The 27,741-nt window shown below is 40.3% G+C and overlaps 1 protein-coding gene across 5 annotated transcripts in view; it reads right to left on the bottom strand.

The window, feature by feature from the left end:
- Window positions 1-27,741, bottom strand: part of LOC118984013 (BTB/POZ domain-containing protein KCTD7) — a 97,595-nt gene that overhangs the window by 53,085 nt on the left and 16,769 nt on the right. The window contains exon 1 of one of the 5 annotated variants that reach the window (XM_037041721.1): window positions 18,795-18,888. The exons of the other annotated variants lie outside the window; for them this stretch is intronic. The gene's annotated coding sequence lies outside the window, so the exon portion shown is untranslated. Of the gene's footprint in view, window positions 1-18,794; window positions 18,889-27,741 lie in introns of those variants that run through there. 5 annotated transcript variants of the gene reach the window in all.

The raw sequence follows: 27,741 nt of genomic DNA, 5'->3' as shown, positions 1-27,741 counted from the left end.
CATGGAAGTACAGTGTTCATGACAGAGTGGGGTAACTCACTGCACCATTTTCTGGCCAGAGGAAAGGAAAGATGGGAATCTAAGAAATGAAAAAAAGGGTAGGAGAAGGCACTGACAAGGAGAACTTGAAAAAGCATCCTAAAAAGGTTGCTGGTGAACTCCTGGGCTCACCCCTGGTTGTGCATAATACAGCTGATGCTATTCAGGACAAAAGACTAAAATTCAAACTAAGACCAACCGCACAAGTTTCAGACTGGCACACTCATGACACGATGGAAACTACTGCAAAGACCTTGAAAAATAAACTGACATTGGGAACATGGCCCACAGAAAATAGGTTAGAACTTGCAGCCCAACTGGGCAACAAAACAAGAAACATTTGCTCTGCAAATGACACCACTAAGAAAATAAAATGACAAACTACAGACTTGTAGAAAATACTTGCGATCACATATTTGACAAAGGCCTTACATCTAGAATATATAAGGAATGCTCAAAAGTCAACAGTAAGAAAAACCATCCAATTACAAAATGGGCAGGAGACCTGAAAGACAGTGATCTGAAGAAGATAAACGTGCTGGGGGACAATTTTCACGTTCAGTCCAAGGGGCCTCTGCAAACATCCTCATATCTAATATTCTTAAAAGAAACACAGGATTATCTCCCCTGCCCCCGGAGCCTAGGACAAGTTTGTTTACTGTCCAGTACAATAGATAAAATGTTTCCCTTAGGTCAGAGATTGAGCAGATCTGTTTTCTGCCTTTTATAAAAGACTTGGCTTCCCTAAGCTTGGGTTCCTCAGCTGTGACACCACCCTCATGGGACTTGGGAGTAAAGGTAGATCACGTGAAGATGAAGTTTGTTTTGTTGAAGTCCTGTGAGTGATCAAGTACTTTGTCTCTGACTCAGAATATCACGTCTTCTGCCAGCATCCATGAATCTATGGCAGGTATCACTTGTTACCTGGAAGCAGGGTGAAAACTCGGGTCCTTCACAGTTCTTCATGACATGGCAAATAAGCACGTGGAAAGTTGCTCAACATCATTATCCATGAGAGAAATGCACATTAAAACCACCATGAGATATCACTACACACTTACTAGAATGGCTAAAATTTAAAATATCAGCAATACCAAATGGCAGCCAGGATGCAGTAACTAAACACTCACATCCCTAGTGGAATGTAAACAGCACAGCTATCATGAAAAACAGAATGACAGTTTCATAAAAACTTAAATATGCACTTACCATACAACCCAGCAAACCCACTCCTGTTTTATTTCCTCCAGAGGAAAAAAAACTGATGTTCACTCAAAAATCTATACGTAGACCTGGCTGGTGTAGCTCAGTGGATTGAGCGCGGGCCTGCGAACCAGAGGATCGCGGTTCGATTCCCAGTCAGGGTACATGCCTGGGTTGCAGGCTGGTTCCCTGCAGGCCAACTCCCAGCAGGGGATGCACGAAAGGCAACCATACATTGATGTTTCTCTCCCTCTCCTTCCCCTCTAAAGATAAATAAATAAATAAATAAAATCTTTAAAAAAAATCTATACGTAAATATTTCCAGTAGCTTTTCTCAGGACCATTAAAATAAGGAAGCAACCAAATTATCCTCCAGTGAGTGAATGGATAAACACACTGTGTGGTATAGCCATGCAATGGATGCTCCTCAGCAAAAAAAAAAAAAAACTGGTGGGGGGCAGTACCTACCCAGGCAACAATCTGGATGAACAACCTGGATGAATCTCCAAGGCTTTTATGCCGGGTGAATGAAGCCAGTTGTAAAAGTTCACATATTGTACGATCAAGTGTTTCTTAGGAATTAAGACTAGGGGGAAGGTGTCTATAAAAAAATTACATGAAAACGTTTTTGGATAGAACTATTCTGTATTCAGGTGTTTACATAAATCTATAAATGTTTTAAAATTCATAGAACCATGCACTCCCCCCAAATTCAATTTTACTGCATGATTAAAAAAAACAACTTGAGAGGCAATTTCTAGGTTGGATTGAGGGGAAAGTGCAGAACAGGAGACAGGGATAGTGACTAAGAGACAACTACAGTAAGAAGTTATAATAACAGAGGTGTCAGTAATACAGTGGGGACGAGAAGGGGGTGGTGGCAATGCACTTTGCAGGTGAGATGGCTAGCAGTTAACAAGTGAGGTGTGGCAGGGAGACTTGCAAGTTTACAAATACTCTTTACTGCCTCTACGAGATTAAAGCCCTCCAGTATTTGTTTGTTTCTTATTAGCTTAGCTTTTTAAAATGTATTTTATTTATTTATTTTCAAAAGAGGGAAAGGGAGGGAGAACAAGAGAGAGAGAAACATGGATGAATGAGAGAAACATCAATCGGTTGCCTTTCTCATGCCCCCAAATTGGGACCTGGCTGCAACCCAGGCATGTGCCCTGACCAGGAATAAAGCCTGCGACACGTGACCTTTCGGCTCTCAGGCTGGCACTCGATCCACTGAGCCACACCAGCCAGAAAGCCCTCCAGTATTTAGGTTTAACATACTTATTTAGTAGATGAGGTTGAGATAGAAAAAAGAATAACTAAATCTAGTCAAAGTCCAGATGTTACGCTGAAGAAACTTTAAAGACCATCTACTTACTCCTCTTACAATAAAGATGAAGACACTGAGACTGAGAAGTTACAGTTCGGTCAATCAAAAGGTAGTAAGTGGCAGGGACGGCACTAGAGCCTGTACTTATTATACTAAGTCCTGAGCTCCATCAAACTATTTTGAGAGTCTGAGCTAATCTTTCACTATTACCCTCCTGTAGTCCCTTTCTTCAATTCCAAGAGGAATGGGCAAAAAGAAATATCCATTTTCCTTATACCAGAGTTCAGTCAGTTTTTACATTTTAATACTACAAATAGTATAGCACAGGTCTGTGTCACTAAAATGAAAACATTTTAGTGAGTCTGCCTAGCACACGAGCCAGCAACCTCCCTTTTCTTGGGCAACTGTTACCCCAACCCGCAATGGTAGGCTGCCAGCAGCCATGTCTGTCAGGGCCAGAACTGACTGAACCAGAGATGGGTAGTGACCCAAACTGGAGTTTTGGAAATGAGTTTAATCTGGGCTGTTCTGTTGAGTGATGGAGGAGGTATGCCATGACCATCCTCCTTCGAGTGACCTGAGTAACAGGATAACCAGACTGAAGAGTGAATAGATGCACACCAAGAAGCAGAGAAAAGAGGCAGAAGAAAAACACTCTCCAGGTCTTGAGAAGTTTCCATTTCTCAGTTTCAGCTGCCTGCCTACCCTCAGATTTTGAGACACACTCCTGGATCCCTCACTGTTCTTTCCTTTTCTTCTTATACTTGTTCCAATAAAGCTTATTTAACTGCACCCAAAGACTTGTCTAGGTGCTATTCTAGGGCTCGAAAAATATAACAGGATTGCTGTGACTACTCAGCATATAACCAAGAGTGCAATTGGTATTAAGCTGAAAACAGTAAGAGTAGCTATGAGTCTATGAAGACCAATTTGGTGTGGACATGAGATGATACTGATCAGTCAAATCAGCATTCAAATACCAGCTCTGCCACTTATTAGAAACATGACTTTGGACCAATTAATATTTCTGAAGCTTCGACTCACAGCTTTCTGTCCAACTTCTACTCCTACCATTCTCAACCTTTTCACAAATCTAAGCCCCACAGCCCTTGTGCTCCCATGACCTTTGCTCCATGGTGTTACACCTGTGATTATATAACCTTACACAGCAAAAAAAGATTTGCAGAAAATTATGGTTACTAATCAGCAAACCTTAAAATAGGGAGACTATTCTGGATTATCCAGGTGGGCACAACATACCCACATGAGCCCTAAATGCAAAAGAGGACAGGAACCCAGACCAGTCAAAACAATCTTGAAAAAGAATGTAGAAGGACTTACAGTTCCCAATTTCAAAACTTACCACAAAGCCATGATAATCAAAGCAGTGTGGTACTAGCACAAGGACAGACATATGGATCAGTGGAACAGAGCTGGAGCCAGAAATAAACCCACACATTTACGGTTACCACAAGGGTGCCAAGACTGTCCAATGAAAACAGAAGAATCTTTTAGTACATGGCACTGGGACAATTGGGTAGCCACGTGGAAAAGAATGACGTCAGATCTCTACCTCACACCGTACAAAAAACAACTCAAAATGGATCAAAGACCTAAATGCAAACGCTAAAACCATAAAAACTCTTAGAAAAGAATTCTTAGATGACATCAAAAACAAGAGCAACAAAAGAAAAGAAATATAAACTGTACTTCATCAAAACTAAAACTTTTGTGTTTCCAAGAACCTCATCAAGAAAGTAAAAAAGATAACCCACAGAAAAGGAGAAAATATTTGCACATTATGTATCTGATAAAAAATTTATATGAATACACAAGGGAGGACAAAAGTAGGTTTACAGTTGTGAGTATAAAAACAATTTACTTTTGTATTATTATTTGTTCATTATTGTATTATTTTCCATACAAACTATAAACCTACTTTTGCCCACCCCTGTATAATGAACTGTTATAACTCAATATTTAAAAAATAAATAACCTAATTTTTTAATGGGTAAAAAGATCTGAATAGCCCTGGCTCACATAGCTCAGTGGATTGAGCACGGGCTTGCAAACCAAAGGATCGTGGTTCAATTCCCAGTCAGGGCGCATGCCTGGGTTGCAGGCCAGGTCCCCAATAGGGGGTGCACAAGAGGCAATGATACACTGATGTTTCTCTCCCTCTCTCCTTCCCTTCCCCTCTCCCCAGAAATAAAATCTTTAAAAAAATAAAAAAGAGAAAAATTTAAAGAAGTGTTAATAAGGATGTGGAAAAATCAGAACCACCATACACTGCTGGCGGGAATGTAAAATAGTGCAGTCACCTTTGGAAACCATCTGACAGTTCCTCAAATGATTAAACAGTTATGATATGACCCAGTGATTCCACCCCAAGGTTTTTACCCAAGAGAAATGAAAATTTATGTCTACACAGAAACCTGTACATGAATGTTTATAGCAGCATTATCCATAATAGCCAAAAGGTGGAAACAACCAAATGTCCATCAACTAATGAATGGCTAAACAAAATGTAGTATATCATACAATGTAGCCATTAGTCATAAAGAGAAAACTACCGATACATGCCACAATTAACCTTGAAAACGTGATGCTAAGTGAAAGCAGCCAGTTATAAAGATCACATATCATATGATCCCATTCACATGAACGTCCAGAACAGGGAAATCTATAAAGACAGAAAGTCTTTAGAGTGGGTGCTTAGGACGAAGGGGGAAGGGGAGGAATGAGTGTAGGAGATAGCTGGAGGTTATGGGGTTTCTTTCTGAGGTGATGAAAATGTCCTGAAGTTGGCCATGCAGATGGCTGCCACTGAGTTATACCCTTTAAGTGGGTGAATTATTCCTCAATAAAATTGTTTTTAAAATGAAAATCAGAAGAGGAGCGCATAATGGAATATCAGGCACTACTGTTGGCTTTGAAGGTGAAGAGACTATAATCCAGAGAATGTGGGTGGCTTCTAGAAGCTGCAAATGACCCATGACTGACAGCCAGCAAAGAAATGAAGAATCCAGTCCTATATCCACTTGGAACTCAATTCTGCCAAAGCGAGTATGTCTGGAAGCAGATTCTCCCCACAGCCTACACATAAGAGCCCAGGCTGGTGGACCCCTTACCTTTGACCTCTCGAGATCCTTAAACACGGTACCCAGCTGAGCTGGCCAAGAGTTCTTACAGAACCCAGAGATAATAAATGGATGTTGTTTAAAGCTGCTAAATTGATAGTAATTTGTTATGACCACAACAGAAAACTGTTACAGGCCTCTGTTACATTTCTCTCACCTTTGATCGGGTGTTTTAATGCCTAGAATGCTGTACCCTTAGCTGTTTATATGGTGATTTCTCTCTCTTCATTTAGGCCTGTTTTCACATCAAGCTATCAGAAAGGCCTTCCTTGGTCACTCTATCTAAAGCAGTACCTAATTCCAGAGCGGGGGAGAGATGTAAACTGCTGGTTCCACACCCACATGCAGTGGATAAAAACTGGGAGAGAGGTCTCAGAATTGAGGGGTCCCAGACCAGGCCAGGGTTCCATTGCCAGGAAGATAAGACTCCCTAACTTCTAGCTGCAAAAACTAGCAGGGACTGAGGCTGTGGAAGGCAGAAACTGCCAGAATCCTAAGCATTCATTCAAAGGCCTGCACACAGACTTACTCGGACTCACTCCCTCTGAGATCCAGTTGCCAGGGCAGCAGATGGAATGGCATTAGAGACAAACAGGGAGGAAATGAACTGTCTGGCATCAGGGTGAGAGCTGGGGGGCCAGCTTTCTCCCAGACAGAGGTGCTGTCCAAGGCCACTGTTCCTTTCCTGAGTCCTCCCCCAACAGAGCCACAAAGCTGCTCATCAACCAGGCTCATACTGTTTGCCCACTCTGATGATTCCCTGAGGCCCTACTGCACCCAACTTTCAGGCACACCCAAGCTGTTTCCAGTGGCTTTTCCATCCGAATAGCTTGTCTTGGCCCATGCTTTCCTAAATTTTCTCAAACAAGCAGCACCTGGCTTCAGCAATCCCCGTACCTCTCACTAAGTTGCCCCAGGCCCATGACTAGCAGCAGCCGGCCTTGGTTCACAGCTTGGCCTCTCCTGGGCACCTCCAAGTGCTACACAAGTAGCAGCCATCTGTAGATTTCTCTGTAACTACTGCTGAGTGAGCCTGGACAGAATAAAGGCTGCAGCTGACCTTGGTTGGACATGCCAACAGCAATCAAGGCTCAACTAGAACAGGAGGGTGTACTCAGCCCACACCAATGGGTGCACCTCATGTACCCAATTTGGGTAAAAAAGGAGGCTGTGCCACTGGACATTACAGGAAACCTACTACATTAAGCCACTCTATCAAGCCTGGAAGATGTATAGTTCTACCTAATACATAAAAAACAAAAGTAGTACCTACCCCAACCTACCCAACCCTCACCTCTACCCTGGGCCCAGCACTGTTTCTCCATATCCTATCTGTTTTGAACAAGAGAAAATAAGGAAAGGTATGCAGTAAAAAGTTAGCTAAACACACTTGAGTTGCATGAATCAGGTATATATTCTCAGGAGGGCATGGTGTGTGACTGGCTCTTAGCTAGCTCCTGGGAACTAAGGTCTTGAAGTGTTCTTATGTACAACTGATAAGTGTGTTTTGTATGTGTGAGGCCTTAAACCACACTGTACTGGCTTGTCTAGACAATCTGTATAAACAGTGTAAATAACACTTTCCTTCTGGGGCCTGAAGTTATAGCAACTATAGTCCATCACAAAGGCACTTGTGCCTTTGTGACCAGCCTCCAATAAAAACCCTGGAATCCTGGGTTTAAGTCAGCTACCCTAACAGAAAACACATCACATGTGTTACTACAGTTTGTTGCTAGAGAATTAAATGCACCCTGTGCAACTTCACTGGTCTGAGAAGACTCCTGGAAGTTCATACCTGGTATCCTCCAAACTCTGCTAACTGTACCATTTTCCTTTATTGATCCTGCTTTTGTATCATTTCATTGTAATAAAATACTGCCAAGAGTACTTCTAGCAAAGTACCAAATCTGGGGCAGTCTTGGGGACTAATGACACAGGGTGTGATTATAAAGAGGCAGCACAAGGGGGATCTTACTAATAATAGAATGGCTCTGGATCTTGCCTATCGTGGTGGTTACAGGAATCTACATATGTGATGAAATGACACAGAACCATACCCACACATTGTATAGGTGTCAATTTCTTGGTTTTGATATTGTACAATAGTTATGTAAGATGTAACCACTGGGGGACACTGAATGACGCGTACACAGTACTTCTCTGTATTATCTTTGCAACTTCCTGTTAACTTGTAATTTCAAATTAGCTTTTTTCAAATTCCACTTAAAACTGTTTTTAATATAAAAACACTTATGACTGAAACACTATAAGTGTTTTTAATTTAAAAACACTTATGACTGTGTATCAGACAATTAAACATATGACTCATATCATTTCTACATATGGAAAACAGAGCAAGCAACTGAACCACCAAGAGTGCAGGCCATGATGAGAAAGGCTGTGCAGTAGTGAGGACGGCTCTGTCTCAGTGGGCAAAGCAGGTACAGTCAGCACACCCAATCAGGCAGCAGAGCTTTACCAACAGCATGGACTTTTCATTTAGGGAGAATAAAGGGGAGATCAGTGCTGAAACTCAGTTCTGTCTATCCCTATTCAGTGAGGTCACAACCCAGAGGCAAGCTCCTATCACCACTGCAGCAAGGAGGAAGATCAGAGGTGCCACACCCAGTTCCCGTTTGAGCTTGGCATTCCAAGAAGTAGGCTTTTACTGAGCAACCTGGGCACAGAGAATGCATAATTCAATTAGCCCACTCACTTTAAGGAGGACAGTAAAAAAAACGATCTCCACTGCTGAGACGGTTGAGATTCCTGTGAATTCTATGCCAGGCCTAGGGTTTAATCTGGGTTGAGGTTCACTAAAAAAAGCCAGAGGAATACAAAGCCTAGAGTTACATGTGTGTTCTTCTATAAGGCTCTGCATGCAGACCAGATTTGTCTCATTAAAATGAAAAAAAAAAAAAGGGAAAAAAATCTTGTGAATTTAAGTAGCTTCCTATTATCTTCCTTGTCAGAGTCCTGCTTCCTTTCTGTTCTTCAGTTCAATGTCATGTTGTCACAGATCATTCCTCTTGGCAACTTACATGGTATTTATAGGAAACATCCAATCAACTCAACCAAAATAATAAACTATCCTTTAACCTCAGTTAAGAATTAAAACTTCTGGGGAGGAATATCTTGGGAGCGAGGAGTCACAGTCTCACACCAGGTCCCCTGGGAAAAAGGAAAAAGAAAAAAGAAAACTTTTTCCCTTAAATTTGCTTTTTTCCAATTATAAAAAGATGTCTAAAAAAAATCTGACCTATTCAGACAAATACATAATAAAAAAGAAAGAAAATTAAAACATTTCCCTGAGAAGTCATTACATTCTTGCAGTGCTTTCCTTACTCATCATTCTTCATCTATTCAGCAAATACTCATATACTGATTTACACTATATGAGAGGCACTTGGGATATAAATGTAAGTAAAACCAGTTCCACTCCCCGTGGTACTTACTGGCTAGTATGAAAGATACAACTAACTCTATACACCAAAGATGAAATTAAAACACTATGAACGATGAGGAATTTTAAAGTTTCACAAAAGAATTTATTTATAAAAGAATTTATTTTAAAAAGTATTAATTTATAAAGGTTCACAAAGGAATGTATAAAAGGATAATTTACATAAAACAAGCAAAATATGTTTACATGAATTTACAGAACTCTTATAAAAGCCTAACAAGTCAGGAAATACAAAGAAAGATCTCATTCACAATAGTATCAAAATTTTAAAACACCTAGAAAATATTTTAGTAAAAAATTATGTGAGCTACACTAAAATACTGAAATATAAAGAAGGTCTGAATAGTTGGTAAGGCATATATTAGGACATAGTATTAGAAAATGAAATATTATCAAAACGGCAAGCGTTTCAAAATTTATGTTTACTGCAAATGACAACAAAAATCCAAAAGACTTCAGTGAACTTGACAAAATTATTCCACAATTCATCAGCAATAATAAGCAGGCAAGATTTTTTACAATTTCTAAATTAATTTAATGCATTGATTTAAATTTTCTTCAAACTACTGTAGTAAAATACTTTGAAGTTAGCAACAAGACTGGAAAATCACAGAGAACAAACTGACCCCAAAATAAATGCTAATATATGAAATAATTTAATATTAGAGGAAACAGGAGAACGGAAGAATTTTCAAGAAACAGGTTGTAATAACTGGTCAGCAACCTGGCAGTCCCCAAATTAATTACAGGCATCTCAAACACTCAAAGTTTTTCAGGACAAATGAAAAAAGAGAAAGAACTAAAATCAAGTATTTATGAAACTTCTAAAGAGAAGAGTGCTATCTAAGCTTACAAGCTACAGAAGAAATCAAAAAGGAAACAGATTTCAACACATAAATTGAAACTTCTATCTAGTTTTTGAAAAGCCAAAATAGGCATTTTGAGAGCCAAAATAGGCATAGGTAAATAGGACAATGAAGTACTTTTTCATACTTAGAAAGGCTTTATAAATCTCTGAATGCAGGATAAGGGTATGAGCAGACCATTCACAAAATGGGAACAGCTTCCTAGAAACAGAAATGGAATGTCAAAGGGTTTGTGCATTTTAAATCTTGATATATACTACCAAACTGGCCTCACAAAAAGATTGTACCCACTTACATTCCCACATACAGTGTATGAATCTACTTTCCCACAAACTCATAAACACTGCACTACTAACCTTTAAAGTTTGCCAATCTAAAGGGAAAAAGTAATAAATAAATAATAAAATCCCTTCTTGTTTTAATGTGCATTTCCTTAAAAAGGTTAACCATCTTTATAGATATTTATTGGCCATTTTTTTACATCATCTTCTTTTTCTTTTTATATTATCTATTGGTCCTTGACTCTATGTTATGAAAACCCCACAGTCTGAATCAAAGACTTGGTGTTTAGAATCCGTACCCGAGTTTCACCAACTTTCATATCATTTAATACACTGCTTCCAAAATGAATGCGAATGTCACACAGAGAATCAACGGCAGAGTTCCAATGTTAAATATAACAAAACAAAGTATCCAAACACTAGGCTGCCCAAACAATTGCAAATGATAATCAGACCCCTGGCATAGAATGCAGAGTTTATGCTGCCGGAATGAGCAGAGCCAGCAGAGCAGCATTCTTAAGGAATGAGTTCCAGACAACAACCTTCTACTGTACTAACTCATACTCGCTTCAAGTTGAATAAAATCATAACTCTAATCTGACATGCCAGTCTCCAGGCTAATAACTCAAAATTACATGCAAAGTAACCTGGCTGCTGAAGCCTACTTCAACCACACTCCACTCTCCCACAAAAGTACTGCCCATTGCTGGATTGATCTGATAAATTCATGGACTTACCTGATAAGTAACCGACCAAAAATTATCTCGTAACTCCACTTAAAATAACAAAAACTGCAATATGGAAAGTGGCTTCAACAATTAAAGTTGTTTTTTTTCAAAGTTACACCTTAGTTTTTAGCTGCAGCTATTTCATTTCACCCTTAGCCAGTTGCTGTGGCTGGGCAAAGTGATACACGTCTCTGAGACGGGGGTGGGGGAGAAAAAGCAATAGCCTGGGCTGGAAATGTACTTACTCAGATTTGTTAGAAAGCTCAAATAAATATTTATATCATGTTTTAAGCCTTTGAGAAGTTCCTTGAGACAAAACTTGAATCCAATTAAACTGCAGAAACTTTCAAAAGCTGCTAAAACCATCCCATCTATTGTAGGCTCAACTGTGTCCCTCCCAAAGGATAGACTGCACCCCAATACTGTGAATGTGACCTGATTTGGAAACAGGATCACATTGAAGATATAATGATTTAAAATGAGGTCATAATGAATTTGGGGGGGGCAGGGAGTGGGCTAAATCCAATGACTGGGATTGCCTGGGACAAGGCCCCAAGAGAGACTCACACAGAGGGTGTGTGATGCAGCTGCAAGCCAAGGAACTCCAAGGATGGCAGCAATCACCTCCCCTAGAGGCTTCAGAGAGAGCACAGCTCTGCTGACACCTTGATTTCAGACCTGTAGCCTCCAGCACTGTGAAAGAATACACTTCTGCTGTTTTAAACCTCCCAGACTGTGATAATCTGTTACAGCATCCCAGTAACAGATTACCACAGTATAATATAATAAATCGTCTAATAAGAATTGCTGTAAACTCTACATGAGTTTTCCACAAGCTCAAAAATAACTGTGGATTCACAGCCACCTGCTCTTTACCCATAGGGTAACCAAACATCCCAGTTAGTAAGAACAGTCCTGCCATAAGCCTACGCCCTGAAACCCCTTTGATTCTCCAAAGCAACCTGCTTTGGATAATAAATTACCTACACAGTTGGCTAATTTATGAATAAGCCTAGAATATAGAATACCCTTCTGTTTGTCCACCTTCAAATCCCAGCTTGTTCAAATAACATCTAATTCCCCTTTCCCACTGACAGAATAATTCTCTCTCTCTGACTCTTAAAGCATTTTATAAATGCAGCTATTAAAATACTTACATTCTACTTACAGCAGTTAGCACATGGGTATGAAAATAATGCCCTGTGATTACTTCTCATAAATACTTGCTTCTGTGTCCACTCCATGTTCATAGCCACAAGCACAGTGCCAGGAACAGAGTGAGTACTCAACAGATGCTTTCTAAATGTACTGAACGGTTTATTCAGAAGACTGACAAAGTACCTGCATAGACAGGTTTCTTTCACTTTTGTCCTTTATACACTCTTGAGGGCCCAATAAAGGTAGCAGTAGAAAATCCAATTGCCTGCTCAGTTTTTCAGTCAGAATCTAAGAACTGTAAAATTCAATAGAATTAACTTATTTCGCAAGCACTATTTTATTTTTATAAATCTAAGAACTGTAAAATTCAATAGAATTAACTTATTTCGCAAGCACTATTTTATTTTTATATAAATAAGAAAAAAGTTGGGATTCTTTACATAAATATATGTGATTCATTTGTTCAGTTAACAGACCAAAGTACTGAAAAGGCAAAAATCCTTTAAGGAAAACAGCCTTCTTATGGGGAACCAAAAACTTCTATCTGTAATTTGTTCCCAAACATGTACAAGAACAGAAGTAGGCCCTTGAGAGAAGGCTGTGTTTACTTAATACAGCCAATATTCAGAGGACTTAAGTACTAAATTTCAGTATAGTCTCTAGCATCAGCCATTCTATTTCCTGGAGCAGATAACATACAATGACGTTCTGCGGAAGCATCGGCAGTTAGCACAGAGGTATGAAAACACTGCCACCTGATTATTTCTCAGAGACAATATTTAAGATGTGTCCATTCACGACTACGTAACATTCGAAACCCTACACAAACAGAATCTACACACTAACTGCACTACAATCCCAACTGCAATGGCTAATAAATTTATACAAATAAAAATAATTTAATCTGCTAAATAGAAACCAAACCTATTACTTCCTGAGACACTAATTATAATGGGCTTTAGACATTTTATGTCATCAACCAACAGTTTTTATTTTGTTTTCACAATTTTTAATTTGTACATTCTTATAATATCCTACTCAAAACTTTAGTCACTAACCCAGCTCACTTTTCAGGAACACATTTAAAAAACAATGTCAAAAGCTGTATGGAAATGCAATTAGGAGCCACCGTGTTGCATAACTATATTTAGTCAAGGACAGTTCTACCCATTGTTTACCAATTAAAGATGAATAAGAGTGTTCTCTACTCTCCACAGAAACTCTAATACTTCACAATAAAATTGTCTGGAATTACCTGAAATAGTCTCATAGGAAAACTCACAACAAATAATGGTTTACTTATCTGTACAACTCTAATGAAATAAAATTCCCGATAAAACACAGAATGAGACACAAATACCCAGCAATATCACTACAAAAGTATAACCACCCTGGCTGGTGTGGCTCAGTGGATTGAGTGCCAGCCTTCGAACCAAAGGATCACCAGTTCAATTCTCAGTCTAGGGCACATGCTTGGGTTTTGGGCCAGGTCTCCAGAGGGGGTTGTGGGAGAGGAAACCACACACTGATGGTTCTCTCTCTTTCTCCCTCCCTTCCCCTCTGTCTAAAAATAAATAAATAAATAAAATTTTAAAGAGTATAACCCAAATTCATCCCACATCATAGCAGTGAGATCACCAGCTAAATTTTTACTGGGACATGTAAATACAAACCTCTTTTTCCAGAACCGCACACTATAAATACCATTGTGGACTTCCTAATCTCATGAGACAAATTTATGACAAATGGAAAGAAAAAAATATATGCATTTTAGGCCCAAATACGTAAAATAACATTCCCACTTTTCTAGTCTTGATGGATGCCTAGAATATGTATTTTTTCCTCCAGTTTTACATACCATGGCCAAACGCCCTGAACTTGTAGCTCCTAGACCATCTTCTGGATGGTAAGATTTGTAACCATTCAAGGCCCTTCTGTAATAGTGGGTTCTGATACTTGCCAATGTGTTTCATTCTATTAACTGTATGGGTCAAGTCCCATCCTGAAGGCACAATTCACCTCAGGGAGTATAAAGTTAGGTATAGATACTGAGTTGGTCAGACTACCTGAGTTCAAATCTCTATCAGCTTCTATATGACCTAAAACAAGTTACTGCTATGAATGACATTTGTTTTTATTTTTCTTTTAAGAGAAGAAGAGAGATGACAGAATAATGCATGTAAAGAGCTTATTATTAGCACAGTGCCTAGCCCACAGCAGCACTTGATAAATCTGAACTACTATTACTGAAAAGGGCAACTTTTTAGCCTAGGCAAAATACAGATATATTAATTTAATTTACTGGACATTCAGTCTAAGAAAAACAGATCTGTTTCCTTCCTTTTTTTTAAATAGATTTTTTGAGCATGTGTGTGAGTAAGAGAGAGATGGATTTGTTGTTCCACTTATTTATGTATTCATTGGATGACTCTTACATGTGCCCTGACCCAGGATGAAACCCACAACATTGGCGTATCCCAGGCGACGCTCTAATCAACTGAGCTGCCAGGCTAGAGTTGTTACTTTCTTAAAAATAAATTATGTGCCTGGACTTTTCAAGCAAATGCTGTCTGTGCTAAGCTAACACCTCAAACATACTTCCAGAAGTGAATCTTAGGTCTGCAGTTTAGCATTCCCCTCAGTCCCTCTCTGTGTGGAGGTTAAGGGACTTTCATTTAATTTAAATATTTGTCCTTGTCAGATTCCTCCATCTTCACATCACCCCCCACCCCCGCCAACTTGGTAAGCATGCCTGCTGAAAAAATATGGCTTTTTATATTAACCAACAATATAAAAAGTAGATATACTGAAAAAATTTGTTAGGAAGCACAAACTCAAACCCCACTGATGATAAATTCTTAACAAAAGCTCCACTGAAAAACAAGATATTTATGGAAGGTAACCGGAAGAACATGCAATCCCAATCTACTTATCTAGATCATCTAAAACAGGTCCTTAAATTACCAGTAAATCAGTCTAGAGTTCTAAGCATTTAGATCACATTATTTTGCCAGCACTGGAAGGGACTGCCTTTAATGAATTACGTGTTGATGTTATATCATCAACCTACACAAGAAAACAATGAAGAATTTTACTAAAAAACAAAGTAAAAGACAACACAGTCCTTTGAAATGCATGGCCTATTTCCTTAAGGAGTTTCTCAATACAAGGAGTCTTTGGGAATCCTAAGGAAGAAATTGGTTTTTTCTCTTATGGTCGCTGAACCATAACTGATTATACATGGTGGGGCAAAAACAGGTTTACAGTTGTTCATATGGAAAATAATACAATCATTAGCAGATAATAATACAATAAACTCTGCGTTTTGCATACTCGCAACTGTAAACCGACTTTTGTCTCTCTCTGAACTTACTAAAAAGCAGAGTCAAATCTGTGATCCTCTAACAAATACTTATGACTTCAGTCCACGTACTTTGTGTACAGAGCTTTTTCCTGTTTCCATCTTAAGTTTTCTCCCTCCATCCTGAAGTAGCCACCCCTTATTTCTGCACATCACCAACAATATGCTGCATGTATCTTTGTAGGTCATTATGAATTCTTTCTGGAACAAGCTATAAGTAAATCATATGTTCCACTTAAAAAAAACATTATAGCACAATAAAATATTTTCTTCCATTAATAAACATTTTATAAGTTCAATTCCTAAAGGCATCATTTTTGTGCTTCAAAAGAAAATCCTTTAGCAAATATTATACCTAAAATTAGCAAATTCTAACAACAGAGGAAATATAAAAATAAAACACTTTAATTATATGTGTGTATTTTTAACTTTGGGGCACACGGGATATTATAAATATATCCCTGTGTAAAAATCCCCTAAACCCCTTTATTTAAAATACAGAACAAATCACCATAAATGTATTTATAATTGATTATTTTGAATGTCAACTGACTAGACTTGTTTCAAAAATGATTCATAAGATTTTTGGACAACTCCTTCTGACCTGCCCCATGCTGAGCATTGAGAATGCTGCCAACCGATCCTGAACGTGAGGCAGCACAGAATTTAGGGCCCTAAAGGCTCTTCCTACACGCCCGCTTCAGACATGTCAGCAATCTCCTTGCTGTCACATAAGGAAAATAAACAGCTTAGGACTCTCTTAGTGTATAAAAACTTACTCATTCATGAACTTACACTTGTCATTTGGGTCAAAGCTTCTGACTTTTAACTTCATATATATCTAATTAATTGAGTATAATTACAGTTCTTCAGCTAACAGAAACATGAAAAAAATGTTCACTACACGATAAAAAGTACACTTTCTGACCAGACAGCAACTTTGTCACAAGCAGGAATCTCACTGGTTAATCTGAAAGCAGCACCATAAATGCACAGCCTTTCCTGAAAGCATGTTAGCCTCACCCAAATATCAAACAGATAAAATATGAGTAACATATTATTAAGTTTTATTCCTAAGTATTTATTCAGTAATAGTCTAGCTTATTGTATATGTGAAATACATATGAAACAAGACAATATTTCTACAATGCTTTATGAAAGAAATGAGCATTTAATAAGACTTTCAAAATGTTTAGCCTCTATTGTGAAACTTGTTTTTAGTGTGATAACTTTATTTAGGGGGTAAGAAGCCATTGACGGCATTTCTGTTCTGAGTCACAGAACAGACAGGTGTTACATTATGCAGGTATTGCCTACATTTTAGGGATGGGTCATCCCTAAAATTAGATGTTTACCCTGCAACCAATAAAAACACATGTGCCAAAAATCAGACTCACACTGTCATGACTGAAATTCTATGTCTCTAGCCAGAGACTGACACAATAAACCAAACAGGATCTTAGTTCTTCAGTATGTAGATTCTAAAGTAAGTTAAGTACTGATCGAATTTTCCCCACTGAACATAACATCAGAAATCAAGTCAACAGGTACTCTCACATCTGTGAATGCCCAACTTGAATGTAGAATGCAAAGAGGTAAAAGCAGGATAGAATTCTTGTTTACAGAAGCTTAAACAGGAATTCTTCCTTCTTAACTACACAATAACCGTCCCTAAAACCCTTCCCTGGTTCTGTCATCATCAGATAAAAGGCCAAGTTCCAGAATCTCTGCCCCTATCTGTCACCACCCTCTGCCCTGCACTTTCTCACTTTCAAAACCACTTCCAAGTAGCTATTAGTCTCTTCTCCACCAGTTGCCCCACCCCCACATTCCCCTACAATTTCCACCCCACTTTGTTAGTCTGAATGTTACTCATTCTTCCCGAAACTCCCTGAAAGGTATTCCCGGATACCTTTCTTCACCCTCACACCCTGCAGTCTCTCCGGGTGAGGGGGGCCACTTTAAGGTGCTCTAACTTAGCTCACACTATTTACCACCTTGTATTCAAACTACTTTTGCAGTCTGTCTGTCTGTCTCTCCCCACTTCCTTTCCAGTGTCCCTTCCTTCCCCTCTTTCCCCCTCCCTTCTAAATTGGCTAACTTCGAGAGAAGAAACATGATTGCTTCGAAAGTTAGTAAAAATTCAAATGCTGAACATTTCTTAATACTCTGCATAAGAACTAGTAACTCTTAAAAGTTAACGTTATTTATTAAATGGACTAACAATATAATCAAATCAAAGTTTCACCTTTGGCAAACTTTCTTGACACAACCCCTTTAATTAATAGACTTTAAGCAGTTCTGAGGTACAAGAAAAAAGTACAGCTATTTTTCTTGTCAAAAACCAAAACAACTCAAAGAAAAAGAGAGCAAACTCCCCAGGTGAAGCTGTAAACTCGCACTGGCAAGTTTTCACGTCTAATCTCAAGGACAACAGAGCCCACCAGCGCCCGCGGACACTTCCCAACCACCGCGCTTGGTCACCAGCGCTGAGACATCACCGGCTGTCTATGACCTACTCTCTAAAGTGGCTCTGTCCCTCCCTCCCTCCCTACTAAACTTCCGTAAAGGGAATCACCTCTGCTCTCCTCCGAGACGGTTTGGAAGCAGGGACTTCTGCTAACTGCGTGTCCTCAACCACGGCACGAAAGTTAGGACCAGTCTTCAAGTCTCCCCGCCACAAAAATCACCACCCCCGCACCTTCAAGAGGTATGTATCCCTTCCCAAGAACGACACGGGCTCGTGAAGTGCCGGCTCCCTGCCAACGCCAGACTGCGAAGTGGGTCCGAGCTTTCATCCAAACGAATGCCCGAGGGCCCCAGGGCACGACCCAACCCGCCGCCACCACAGGTGCCCCTTCTGACTACGCGGACTGGAAAGTAAGGAGGGAGCCGGCCACGGGGAAGCCATCCTGCGAGCGGATGACCGGTGGCAGGAGGCGGCCAGGAAATGATAAGCGTCCATCTGTCGGAGTTGGGTTGGGCCATGGACAACTTGGCGACAAGAGCCTGACGCCGGCAGACTGAGCACTAAGAGGATTAAGGGGACCGGCCAGGGCCGCGCTGTCGGGCCCGGGGTAGGACGGAGAACTACGGGCTCCGAAGCGAAATGGCCCGGACGGGCGGACAGCACGGACAAATGACCCAGCAGCCCCCGCCCGGTCGGCACTGCCCACTGCCAGGAGCCAAGAGCAGCGCTGTCTTCAGTCCCCTCAGTCAGTTCCATACCTCGTCCGCGGAATCACCGGCGTCGAGACCGCCGCTCTCCCCGCGTCGTTCGAGTTAGTCCGGGCTCTTCCAGTCCACAGCCCGCCCTCACACCGGCCCACCCTCTCTCAAGCCCCGCCCCCGGCGCCGTGAGCTCACGTCACGCACGCAAAACGTCACTTCCGGGGCCCTGTACTCTCCGTGGGAAGTTACCCTTGCTAGTTCCTCTGGAATCTGCACTGGGTGGGGCGAGGCTCAGCCGAAGCGGGAAAGACAGATAGCACCGGCAACGCCGAAGGACAACGTGAAGGCGGCGGCTTGGAACGCAGACTTGGAGCGTTCGGGAGCCGGCGGAGAGGCCGGCGTTTCTCTCTCCGTTCCTCTCTCCTTGCTTCTGGGATCCCATTCGTAATAGCGTGAGGACGACTGCCCGCTCCTCGGTCGCTGAAGTAACAGGATGGGAGGCGCGAAGCTCTAAAGGCTCGGGAGACGAGTATTTAGCCCAGAAGATGGTGCAATCCCATGGGGTATGAAGAATTCCATCCTTCAGGGATCTTAGGCTTTTAAAAGTGATCAAATTAAGGGACCTTGAAGAGATTGGATGATCTAGAAGCCTTTTTTAAATATCTGAGCATACGTGAGACCAACAGTTAAAATAAGTAATGGCCGAGTCATAAATGCAATCTAGTTCTTGTAGTTCCTATTTTAGGAACGTTGTATTAAAAAACAAAGTTCGAACGAGTCAAATTTGGATATCTAATTGGCTTTATTAAGTAGTTCATGGATAGAGCAGCATCCTATCTAGCTAGCAACTAGAAAGGTGCTCCGAGGGGTTGTATAAAACGGAAGGATTTTATAGCAAAAGGTGGATAGAACAAGGGTGCTATTAACAAAAGAAAACGAAGGATTATTTGGGGGGCTGGACATCTTTTCTTTGGGGGAGGAGACTGGGAAGAGTTTTTATCATTAGGATTCTCTCTCTATAAGGGATGGGGAGAGCCCGTGTGACAAATTACCTTACTGGCGCTGGACCAGAAAATTTCAGACCGGATAATTGTTTCTGGGAGAGGTTGATAAGTGCAATTACATCAAGCAGGCATTAAATCTAGTTTGGTATCATGGGCTTTTAGGACAAATGACATTATATTGGGCCTGTGGTTTTTACTTTTGGAAAGTTGGAAACAGCAGCTGCCTCTGTACCCTGTATCAAACAAATTCAAAAAGAATCTGGAGCCTTTGGTTAGACAGACTCACTCAAGGGTCTTAGGGTTTGCAAATGGGATACACAATGAGGCAATACCCAAAGTGTTTTGCAGAAGAAAAAACCTAAGAGTTCTTAGGACAAAAAGGTATGTTGAGAAAAATCAGTCCTGCATTCTTAGCATTTGGATCGATCTGAGATGGAAATCCTCTAGGTGACTGGTGGTCTGGGTAATGGATGTCAGGTAGTAGGGATACATGAACATTCTTTCCTTAGTCCAGGGGGTAATCAGAGGTTACCTGACTTATCTAAAGGTTTATTGTATGTCCAGGCATTAACTGGGAAGCTCAAAAGTTTAAGTTCCCAGGTTAGTTATGATGCCAGGGGGTACCCAGGGAAGCTAAAGTGTAATGGGGTACACCAGGCCTCCCCCCAAAGAGGGGATTTGTAACAGGGTCCAGAACTTGAGATGTCCAAGAATATAGAATATCCCCACCCCCACAAGTCTGGCTGGGGGATGGGACACATGGAGCAGAGCCATTGAGAGTTATTTTGCATATCAGTAATTACAGGCCAGATTTATAACTACTATGCAAAAATGGTTATTTTCTATATCAATAATAGCAGACTAGTCTTCCAGCCTGAATAAAACCAAAAGGTATACATAACTTTGACCCCTGACAAAACTGGGAGGCAGTTTACAGTGGTTACATTGTAAACTGCCTGGTTACAGTGCCTTCATGAGAGCTTGGAGATGGTTTGGCTCCATGCCACAGGGCCATGCCTGCCCGGACTTACTTTGGCAGCCCGTAAAGGCTGAAAATGAGTGCTAGCTGGTATAGCCAGTCGTGGGAGGATTCGGAAGTGGGGTTGGAGAGGAGGTTCCAGGCTGGGATTTAAACCCAGGCGCAGCAGCCATACTGGATCTTAACCACAGGGTTTTGGGCACAAGAGAGTATACCCCCTTGACCATGTGGCTTAGGACACAGGAAAGCAAGATGTAGCAACCATGCAGAGCTCTCTCTCAGCAATTTGAAAGAAGGCAGGAGAGACAATGCAGGACAATGAGAAGACAATGGGAGACCATGCTGGAAGAAAAGGGGTGAAAGGACTCTTGCTACTGGGCTATGAGGAGGTGCCATGTGGCTTTGGATTAAGAACTAGAGGTCGTGGCAACATAGCTGATGGTGCTGGAGATGGCGGGAGACCTGCCACCAAGCACAGATTACTGGGAGGAACCGGGAGTCTAGCCGAGCTACAGACTTCTATTTCTTTTTTGAGAAAGGATACCCTTGACTGGCCTGGTTGGACAAAAGGGGAAGGCAGGACTCTGTGTGTGTGTGTGTGTGTGTTTTAAAGGAACTTTGGGATTTTTAACAGTGACGTTTTGCCATTACTCAAAACCTGTTTAACTTTGAATAAATAGTTCCTTTCCTTTTCACCAAACTCTGGCATTGAGAGCCATAATTCCTAACACATGGCAGTAGGCAAAGAACCCACAGTGACAGAGAGACCTTGGGGCAGGGGGCTTATTTCAGTAACAGTACTTGGGCCCCCACCACGGGTTCTTTTCTGCAACAAAGGGAGGCCTCCACTGACCCAGGTTCTTGTCACAGAACAGGAAGGAATTCAAGAACATGAGTGTGACAGAAAGATTTATCAAAGCACAGTAAATTTATTGAAGCCATAGTATGCACCTGAGAAGTAAGAGCAGGCAACCTTGGAGAATGAGATATGCTGGGTGATAGGGTATGGGTGGAAGGTTTTTATTAAATGTGGTTGAGAGAAGATAGGGCAGTCCTGTTTCTGATGGTGGTGGGGTGACTGCCTATGCCCTTCATCCTTGTCCCTTCTCTGTAGATACCAATTTGCTGGGGGGTCCCCCCTCAATTACAAGAAACTGAGGAGGATAAAGCAGGGGAGCAAGTGGTCCGTGAAGGTTGTGTCTGTGATGTTCGAGCTAAGATAGAGAAGGGGAGAGGTAGAGCTTGAGGCCTTTGTTCCCTGTTCTAACTTGACTGCCTCAGTTAAAATAAGAACAGAATCATTTACTCATGCCTCAACCTACTTGATTTTACTCCATTTTATTTCTTCCTTTTATTTCTTACCTGGATGCTATATATGGAATAAAGTGCAGTCACAATAGGAAAAAGAAAGAAGAAACCAAGTAAGGAAAGAAAGAAGAAAGTAAAGGAAGAAGGGAAGAAAGGAAGAAAGGACCTTGTCTTGGAGATAGTCCTGAGTTGGAATCCCAGCTTTGCTAAATGCTGGTATTCTGGTGCTTTGACATCTGGGGTCTTGCTGACTCTGGAGAGACTGCACCACCCCTAGCATTACCAATTCCTAGTAATAGTAGACAACTTGCCACCCAGCATGCTTTCAAATGCAAACCAAGGAGCCCAGAGCTCACACCCACAGCCAGTCCTTTCTTGGGTGCTCATAACCCAGGACACCAGCCACCCCAGGAGCAGGTACCAGACAACTGGGACAACCCCTCTGCTCCAGAGCTTGCTGGCATTATTTTGAGTAGCCAATCCTAAACCTGTCTATCCTGCCTCACCCCTTCCTTCCATGGAAACCACAATAAAGGCTCTTGCCCACCCATGCCCCCCATTTTGACCAACCTTGATCATTATTTGCAAATTGGAGATTGACCAGTTACTCAAATTTGCCCTAAACACTGGAGGGTAGCAGGATATATCACCCCAAAATACGCCTCTTTGGCATAAGTTTCGGATGCTCTGAAAACAAACTAGAAGTTATCCTTTTATAAGAGAAATACATACTTATAGAGGAAATCTCCATCTATAAAGGTGTCTCCTCTGCAACTAGAAGAGAAGGATGGCTCAGAGTCACAAGAGACTCATCAAAGTGATGATAAAAGAGGGCAGATAGTTAGCATTTGGGTTTTGTCCTTTTGAAATTTCTGCATGTGTTCTTTATAAACACTATCTGGTGATGAGCCTTGACCAGAGGGAAAAGAGGACCAAAAACCTTAAGACCAACTATGAGGTCTTCGAGAAGACGAGCAGAGAGCTGGGGATTGAGTACACCTCTCCCTCTCTAGCACCAAAAAGCCACCACTGCTGGGTGAACAAGAAGAAACAAGAAGGGGCTGTGCATTGGGGTTTTTCAGGGGGCTAAAAGCCGAAGAAACAAGAAAAGGGACTTAAAAGCCACAGCAGGCTGGAAACAATGCCAGACAAGTGCAGAGAGCCCTTCCAAAGCTGGGGCAGAGGGAATCAAGAAAAACCAGTAAGTCTTGTTAAAGTTAAAAAAAATCAAAAAGAAAGCTAAAAAAGGAGTAATATGGAAGCTAAGAGAGAGAAAGCCAAGGGGCTGGTTAAAAGAGATTTCATAGAAAGGTTAGATATGATGAATCTACCCAACAAAAATGAAAACATAAATTGAAGTGGTAAAAGTAGACATCTTTGTCTTGTTCCTGGTCTTGTGAAAAAAACTGTCTTTAACCATTGAGTATGATGTTACCTGTGGGCTTTTTATATATAAACTTTATCATGTTGAGGAAGTTCCCTGCTATTCTTAGTTTATGGGATATTCTCATCATAAAAGGGTATGAAATTTTTTAAAGTTAATTTACTTTTTTATTGTTGTAAAATACATATAATGTAAGATTTACCTGCAAAGAATGAAGTTTGTCCCTTGTCTAACACCATGTACAAAGAAAATAGATCAAAGACCTAAATGTGAGCGATAAAATTTAGAAGAAAACACAAGAAATTATTTGGCAATAATTGCTTAGATATGACAGCAGAGGCACAGGTAATAAAAGAAAAAAAAAACCAGACACTTTGGACTTACCAAGATTAAAAGCTTTTGTGCCTTGAAGGCCACAACAGAATAAAAAGGCAACTCACAGAATAGAGCAAAGAATTTGCAAATCACCTATCTGCTACGGGATGGTTATCCAGAATATATAAAGAACTCCCAAAACTCTACAGCAAATGCAGGTTCTGTAAATGCAGGTCTTTCCATTTCTTTTACTTCTGTAAGAAATGTTCGGTAGTTTTCAGTGTACAAATGGCTCGCCTTAAGTTAATTCCTAAGTATTTTATTCTTTTTGATGCTATTGTAAATAGAACTTTTTAATTTCATTTTCAGATTGTTTGTTGTTGGTGTATAGAAATGCAACTGATTTTTGTGTGTTGCTTTGTGTCTTGCTATTTTCCTGCATTTATTAATTCTAACAGTTTATTTCAAGGGTGTAGAATCCTAAGGGTTTTCTATATAGAAGATATTCTTTGAACACAGATAATTTTATTCCTAATTTGGATGCCTTTTTTTTCTTGCCTAGTTGCTCTGGCTAGGACTTCCACTACTGTGTTGAATAGACTTGGCAAAAATGGGCAACCTTTTCTCGTTCCTGATTTTAGTAGAAAACCTTTCAGTCTTTCACCATCGAGAATAATGTCAGCTGTGGGTTTTTCATATGCGTCTTTCTTATGAGGTAGTTTTCCTCTGTTCCTAGTTTGTTGAGAACTATAGTCAAGCTGCTAAATTACTAAAATCAAGTAGGTTGAGGCATGAGGAAATGATTCTATTCTCGTTCTGAGGCAGGAAAGTTAGAGCAGGGAACAAAGGCCCCAACCTCTGCCCCTCCCCTTCTCAGTCTAGCTAAAGATTTGTCAGTTTTACTGTCCTTTTATTTATTTTTTAAAGGTTTTTATTTATTTGTTTTTAGAAAAATGGGAAGGGAGAGGGGGAAACATCAATGTGTGGTTGCCTCTTGTGCTCCCCCTACTGGGAACCTGGCCCGCACATGCCCCAACTGGGGATGGAACCTGTGTCCCTTGGATTGCGCAGGCTGGCACTCAATCCACTGAGTCACACCAGCCAGGGCTGTCAATTTTGCTGACCTTTTAAAGAACTAAGTTTTAGTTTTGATGATTTTCTATATTCTCTTGTTTTCCTATTCTCATTTCATATATCTCCTCTCTAATCTTTATTTCCTTCAACTAGCTTTGGTTTAGTTTTCTAATTCCTTTATGGTATATAGTGAGGTTATCGATTCAGGATATTTTTTTAAGATTTTATTTATTTATCTTTAGAAGAGAAGGGAAGGAGACAGGGAGAGAAATATCAATGTGTGGTTGCCTCTCATGTGTCCCCCACTGGGAACTGGCCTGCAACCCAGGCATGTGCCCTGACTGGGAATTGAACCTAGATCCTTTGCTTCGCAGGCCTGTGCTCAATCCACTGAGCTACACCAGCCAGGGTGAGGATATTTTTTATTTGAGATCTTTTTTAATGTACTGCTTTACTGCATTCCATAGGTTTTGTATATTGTTTTTATTTTCATATTTCTCAAAGTATTTTAGCGTCCCATGTGATTTCTTCTTTGACCTTTGGTCATTTAACAGAGTATTTTTTAGTCTTCACATTTTTGTGAATTTTTCTTGTGTAACTGATTTCTAGTTTCATTCCATTGTGATTAGATTTTGATTTCAGTCTTTTGAAATTTAAGACTTGTTTTGTGGCCTAACAGATGTTGTAGCCTGGACAGTGTTCTCTGTACACTTGAGAAGAATGTATACTCCATTATTGTTGGGTGAAGCATTCTACACATTTGTTAGGTCTAATTGGATTATGGGGTTGCTCAAGTACTCTCTTTATTAATCTTATCTCTGGTTGTTCTCGTTATTGGAAGTAGGATAGTAAAGTCTCCAACTATTATCATAGAACTATCAATTTCTCCCTTGATTCTGTCCCTTATGGCTCTCTTGTATGTGTATATATACTTATAATTGTAATATCATCTTTGGATTCCTTTCTTTTCAGTATTTAATGTCCTTCTTGTCTCATAACCATTTTATATAAAATCTGTCCTGTCTAGTAATATAGCCACCTCAGCTGTCCTTTGGTGTTTGCATGGATTTTTTCATCCTCTTTCAACTCCTTTGTGTCTTTGTATCTAAAGTGAATCTCTTATAGACAGTCTATCGATGGAACTTTTTAGAAAATGCATTCTGCCAATATCTGGCTTTTAATTGGAAGTAATTTATAATAAAATTAATAATTCCTTATTTCTGCCATTTTGCTACTTGTTTCCTATGTGCCTTATATGTTTTTGTTGCTCAATTTACCTATTACTGAATTTTTTGGTATTCAGTTGTATTTCTGTGGCCTACCATTTTGATTATCTTCTTTCATTTTTCTGTATATTTAGCGGTTACCTTGGTTTGTCTGATGTTTTTTCATGATTAGACCCAGGTTATTAATTTTCGACCAAATCAAAAAAATCACAGAAATAATGTTGTGTCCTTCTCAGGGCAAGATAGGTGGTGTCCATGACATTGGTGTGTCCCATTTGGCTAATGTCGACTTTGGTTACATGATTAAGTTTGAGTCTTTCAGGTAGATCTCCACTTTAAAGTTACTATTTTTACCTTTGTAATTTATTGGTGGTTTGTACAGAAATACTTTGAGACTATGTAAATATCCTGTTTTTCTTTAAAATTTGATAAATTAGCTTTAAAACCCATTGATGATTCTTAACTAAGTCAGTCATTAGGGTTGCTGGACAATGGATATTTTCTAATCCTGTCATTCCTTTTGTATTTCTTAGCTGCGATTTTACTCGAATTAAGAATTTTCTTTTCTACCTGTTTTTATAATTACTTGTGTCAAAACGAATTCATGTATTCTTATTTTATTCAGTGGGTTATAACACATTACTATAGTTTAAAATTGTGATGTGTGCCTAAGACAGGAATTTTAACTTTATATAATATTGAGCCATTATTCCAAGCAGCATCTGATTGGATAAATTCCACTCACATTATTGCAGGTAATCTGCTTTACTCAAAGGCCACTGATTGAAAGTAAATCTCACCCTGCCTGGTGTAGCTCAGTGGATTGAGCATGGGCCTGCGAACCAGACGATCATGGTTCAATTCCCAGTCAGGGCACATGCCTGGGTTGCAGGCCAGTTCCTGGAAGGGGCCAGTTCCCAGCAGGGGATGCACGAGAAGCAACCATACATTGATGTTTCTCTTCCTCTCTCCTTCCCTTCCCCTCTGAAGATAAATAAATAAAATATTTAAAAAAAGAAGAAAGTAAATCTCATGTAAAAATACTGTTACAGAAAACATCCAGAATAGCATTTGACCAAGTATCTGAGCACCATGGCCCATCCAAGTTGAAACATGAAATTATCCATCACAGACTTTCACAGACTTGACTGGTGTGGCTCAGTGGATTGGGTATCATCCTGCAAACCTACAGGTCACTGGTTTGATTCCCAATCAGGGTACATGTCTGGGTTGCAAGCCAGGTCCCTGGGTGGGAGGGTGTGAGAGGCAACCGATCTATGTTTCTCTCAAGCATCGATGTTTCTCTCCCTTTCTCCCTCCCTTCCCCTTGCTCTAAAAATAAATAAAATCTTCAAAAAAAAATTAACCATCACAACTATATCCTGTACCAACTTGACACCCATCTGCATCTCTGTAAATCATACTTACTCTCCATATTTAATCTCTTTTTCTGGTGGAGTGACCCAAACTTCCATTCATGAGGGGCGATTAGTTATCCTGCCCAAAATGAGTTGTAGTTTTCCACTGACTAATCACAGGGCATGGTAACACTAAGATGCCCTAGGTCTCCTGTCTATATACTAGAAAATCATTTGACAGACCTTGAATGAGCACCTTTTTTCCAGGCGCTGTTCTAAGCATTGGGATAAAGTTGTAAATTGAGACAAAATATCTGCTCTCAGGGAGTTTTTTTTAAACCCTCACCTGAGGATAT

This window comes from Sturnira hondurensis, unplaced genomic scaffold (assembly GCF_014824575.4).
Source record: "Sturnira hondurensis isolate 20B ecotype Veracruz unplaced genomic scaffold, ASM1482457v3 Scaffold0003166, whole genome shotgun sequence".
Taxonomy (NCBI): Eukaryota; Metazoa; Chordata; class Mammalia; order Chiroptera; family Phyllostomidae; genus Sturnira; species Sturnira hondurensis.
This window is presented reverse-complemented; position numbering and strand designations above follow the sequence as displayed.